The sequence below is a fragment of the Penaeus chinensis genome, chromosome 27, assembly GCF_019202785.1.
Source record: "Penaeus chinensis breed Huanghai No. 1 chromosome 27, ASM1920278v2, whole genome shotgun sequence".
Lineage (NCBI taxonomy): Eukaryota > Metazoa > Arthropoda > Malacostraca > Decapoda > Penaeidae > Penaeus > Penaeus chinensis.
In genome coordinates this window covers 26,878,418-26,883,417 of record NC_061845.1, presented here as the reverse complement: position 1 = coordinate 26,883,417, position 5,000 = coordinate 26,878,418, and the positions used below count along the sequence as shown (strand labels likewise).

The window sequence follows — 5,000 nt, the reverse complement described above, 5'->3', positions numbered from 1 at the left end:
CTTCTGTGCTTGCGTTTTACTTTCATCTATCATCCTGCTGTATCTGCTTGCACAAAAACAGCAGCAGACCGCACGCCACCCACCGCCGCCTGCTCTGATGGCCTTATGACGCAATCCCAGACCCAACCCTGGCCACCTGTCCCTTGACGCCTTCCCCCTCCTTTCTTCTTCTTCTTCTTCTTCTTCTTTCTCCCCCTTCTTCTTTCTCCCCCTTCTTCTTCCTCCCCCTTCTTCTTCGCCTCCCCTCCTCCCTCCCTTCCCTCCCCTCTCCCTACCCCCGCCCTCCACAAGGCTCATTATACAAACACACACACACACAATCCCGGCTCATAATGCAAGGTCTCTGTCCCTCTTATCCCATTTCCCTGACAAGCCTCTGCTGCCGATGCGGACTTTCCCTCTTCGGTGAACTTATTTGTCTATTTGTCTGTCTGTTTTTTATCCCTGTCTGTATCTCCGTTTTCCGGTATGTGTGTGTGTGTGTGTGTGTGTGTGTGTGTGTGTGTGTGTGTGTGTGTGTGTGTGTGTGTGTGTGTGTGTGTGTGTGTGTGTGTGTGTGTGTGTGTGTGTCTCCTCCTACACCTACACCCTCACCCTTACCCTCTCCCCCCCCCCTTTCCCACTCACCCTCTCCCTTTCCCACTCCTTTTCCCTCTCTCCCTCACCCTCTCCCTCTCATCTTCCCTCTCCCTCTCCTTCTCCCTCTCTCCCTCTCCTTTTCCCTCTCTCCCTCACCCTCTCCACTGGGCTGCCTAAGCGTGTTTGTAAGACATCTAGCGTCTATTGTGGGAATTAGCCCAATTTGCCCCGTCGTTACAGAGTCCCCGACATATTAAGACTCCTTCCCTAAGCAGTGCGAGGTGGGGGGTGAGTGGGGCAAGGAGGAGGGAAAGGGGGGGAGGGAGAGGGGGGAGGACGGGGGGAGGAGGGGGGAAGGAGGGGGAGGGAAGGAGGACCGTGGAGGAGGGGGGAGAGGGATGAAGGAGGAGAACGCGGGGGAGAGGGAAGGAGGAGAAAGCGGAGAAGAGAGAAGAAAGGAGGAGACCGCGGAGGAGGAGGAGGGGGCTAAGGACGAGGGGGGGAAGAGGGGAAAGAGAGGGGAGAGGTTAAGAGAGGCTTTCCCATTCTCTCTCTCTCTCTCTCTTCTTCCTGACGAGGGGAGATTATGGCCTTTTCCCCTCCTCCGGCTTCTTATCCACTTCCAATCTTTCTCTTTATGTGTGACTTTCTGTTTCCTTCGTTTGGGGATCGGCAGTTCCTCCTTATTTTCCCCTCACGCGATTTTGTCTGTTGGTTTTGTTCTGTTTTGTCTTTTCTTTGATTTCCCTTTCCTCGTTTCTCCGTTTGAGTGTTTATGTAAATGTTCATCCATCTAATACCGTTATGTATCATATATGTGTCTTTGTGTCTGTCTGTCTCTCTCTTCCCCTTCCCCTTCCCCTCCCCCTCCCCCTCCCCTTCCCCTTCTCCCTCCCCCTCCCTTCCCTCTCACCGCCAGATAATTACATCAATCTATCCCGCAGTGTATAATAAATGCACATGCGTAATATATACTAATCAGATATTAATTCAGTAAATCGTGTCATTTTTTTCAGTTCTTCCATTCAAATAACACACTGATTGAATGCATATTAATGCGTTCCCACTGAAAGAAGATTGTGAGTTTAACAATTTAATATGTTTTTTTTATTATTATTATTAATCTCTGTCTTCCGGGCATTTAATTCATATTCAAATGATTTTCCAGGTCGCCTTTATTAATGTTTATTTTTTTTACCACTCTTTTCTTTTCTCTCTCTGTCTTCATCTTCTTCTTTCACACACACACACACACACACACACACACACACACACACACACACACACACACACACACACACACACACACACACACACAGACGAACAGACACACTCAGTCTCACTCCCAAACCTACTCAAAACACTCCCTCCAGCCATTCTCTCAGGCCTGAATATTTGTGACGCCTCCTGCGCTGCCTGCTTGGACGGGCGGCTGCTCACTTGCCAGGCTTCTCGCTCTCTCCCTCTCTCTCTCTCTTACTCTCTTTCCCTCCTCTCCTCTCTCTTCCTCTCCCTCTGACCACTGCCACCGCACGGCGCCCACATACAGCGCTCCTCCGCCCCCCCAACACCGCGCCAAACCAGGCTGCCCTCACGCCGTGTGTGCAAAGCGGTGTGCTGTGTGTCTCTGTGACGCCCCCCAGCTTCCTAGCGGCGGGGGGAGGGGGGTTGGGAGGGGGGAGGGCGTGGGGAGTGGGTAGGAAGGCTGGGTTGGGGAGGTAGGTGAGGGGTGCGGGCGGAGGGAGAAGGCTGGGGGGATGGGAGGGGGGAAGGAGAAAGGAGACGGGAAGGGGGGACGAGAGAGACGGGGGATGGGAGGGAATGAGGGGCAGGAGGGTGGAGCTGAGAGGTCCCCAGGGGAATGGGTAAGGAGTGTGTGGGGGGGAAGGGGGGGAAGAGAGGTCGACGTGGCCTGTCGAGGACGGGGGGGGGGGGGGAGGAACGAGGGGTGGGGGTAGGGGGGTAAGGGTTGAGAGTGAGTCGGTAGGCGGTTGGGTTGGGGGGATTCGGATGGGAGGAGGAGGGGGGGGGGGGGGGGCAGGGAGGAGTCATGAGAGAGAAAGAGAGGGGTGGGGAGGGGAAGAGCGAGGGGGGGGGAGGAAGGGACAGCGGACTTATCACAAGGATTAACAGGATTTTACCCCTGGGATTTATTCTAATGGATAGGCATTACGAAGCGTCGGTGTGCAGTGTTGATTATTAAAAAAAAAAAAAAAAAAAAAAGAGGCGGGTTGGGGGTGGGTGAGAGGAAGGCGAGGGGGGGAAGAGGAGGAGGAGGGGAAGAGGAGGGGGGCAGGGGTTGGCGGGCGGGGCACTATCCACAATAAACAAATACACTCCCTGGGATATTCATTTTCACAGACCGGTAATTTTAATTGTTATTTGTGTCAGTCAGGGATTAAAATTACTTTTAGATTCGCTAACTCGACTATTTAGCGATTCTCGAGCCTCCTCCCCCCCATCCACCAAACCCCCCGCCACCCCAATCCCCCCCTCCTCCCTCTCTTATTCTCTTTCTCTATTTCTTTACCTCGATCTCTCTTTTTCTATTTGTTTGTTTCTCTCCTCTCTCGCTCTTTCTATCTCTATCTCTTCCTCCCTCCTCCCCTCCTTCTCTCTTACTCATCCACGAAATCACTCACCCACCTCACTCGCTCTTCCTCTCTCTCTCAACTCTTTTAATATATCATATGAGTTCCTATTTTAATAATTGATCTGGATTAAACAGAATAGCCATGTCACTCACTTCCTGCATAAGCTGATTATTTCAGCATAACCAAATTAATTTTCAAACGAGCACCCCATTTTTCAGAAAGGGTGTGTGTGTGTGTGTATGATGGAGGGGGGAGGAGGGAGGGAGGGAAGGGGAAGGAGGGAGGGAGGGAGGGAGGGAGGGAGGGAGGGAGGGAGGGAGGGAGGGAGGGAGGGAGGGAGGGAGGGAGGGAGGGAGGGAGGGAGGGAGGGAGAGATAGGGCGTTGGAATTCACTGACACGTTCGATGTTATTTTCAACTCTTTACACATTTCTCGTCGATGAAATACGAAAAGTATCTCTTTCTCTGTCTCTCTCTCCCTTCTTCCCTCCCTCCCTTCTTCCCTCTCTCTCTCTTCTTCCCTCCCTCCCTCCCTTCTTCCCTCTCTCTCTCTTCTTCCCTCCCTCCCTCCCTTCCTTCCTCTCTTCCTCTACCTCCCCCCCCCTTTCCTTTCTCTCTCTCTCTTCCTCTACCTCCCTCCCTCTCTCTCTCACCCTCGTTTTTCTCTCCAGCATAGTCAGTACATACAAACTTTCCTTTTTTTTCATTTTCTTTACTTCTTCCGCTTGTATTTCCTTTTTTTCCGATGAAATGGGAGCGTGGCAGGGAGGTGTTAGGTTAAACAGAGGTTACCGAGATACTCATGCATTTTTCGTTTCTAGAATATATATATATATATGTGAGTACGTATTTTCTCTCCCTCTTTTCACACTCACTCGCTCACTCTTGGTCTCCTCTGGTCGTGTTAATCCGTCCGTCTGTCTGTCTTTGTAGATATTTTTGTCTTTGGGAGGTCTGTTTGTCTGTCTCTGTTTCTATCTCTGTCTCTCTATCTCTCTCAATTCACTCGTTCTCACTTCATTCAAAAGCTAACTTATAGGAATTTACTTAATATGCTACATTATCATAATATCCTATTTCACTATGTGAGAGAGAGAGAGAGAGAGAGAGAGAGAGAGAGAGAGAGAGAGAGAGAGAGAGAGAGAGAGAGAGAGAGAGAGAGAGAGAGAGAGAGAGAGATAGTTAAATTCTCACAAAGTCCCTATTCTTTTATCTAAAGAAATCTCTACACATAATTTACTTTCCTGTCACTTCAAGTATCTTCCACGTCGCACTTATTTAACACTTATAAAAGAAAAAATCCAAAACGGTCTATATTATATATGAAATAACACGAAAATAACACAGTTCTAGCATGTATATGAAACGCACAAGTATAAGAGTTTGATCTTAGTTTTTCCTTTCATAAAAATGGTTTCAAAATGTCACATCACAAGAAACTGATTTTTTTTTTTTGAAACTGAGAAACCAGTAAAATGTCGTTAATTTTATGGTCAGTTGCGTTTCTTCATTTCTTTCTTATTTTTTCTTTTTCTTTCTTTTCACAGAATTCACACGTTTCATCGGTTTTGAATTCGGATTCTTCTCTCACTCAAAGAAAGGAAATACCTTTCTATCCTTCACCACACAACAAAATACATTTTCCGAATCACAAACACGACGAACCGAAGACATAGCGCCAAAATACATCCACTGAAACACGCCGAAATAAACCCAACACTGGTTTATAACCGTAACCGTCTCTTAAACCACTTAAAAAAAACACACACACACCGATATACAATTTCAATCACTGTACATCCTCGCCAGCAAGACCGCTGCACCGTCG

The 5,000-nt window shown here is 49.0% G+C and overlaps 1 long non-coding RNA gene across 2 annotated transcripts in view; it reads right to left on the bottom strand.

The window, feature by feature from the left end:
- The window catches only part of LOC125039372, a 22,441-nt gene that overhangs the window by 17,302 nt on the left and 139 nt on the right, over positions 1-5,000 (bottom strand). The window lies entirely within an intron of this gene.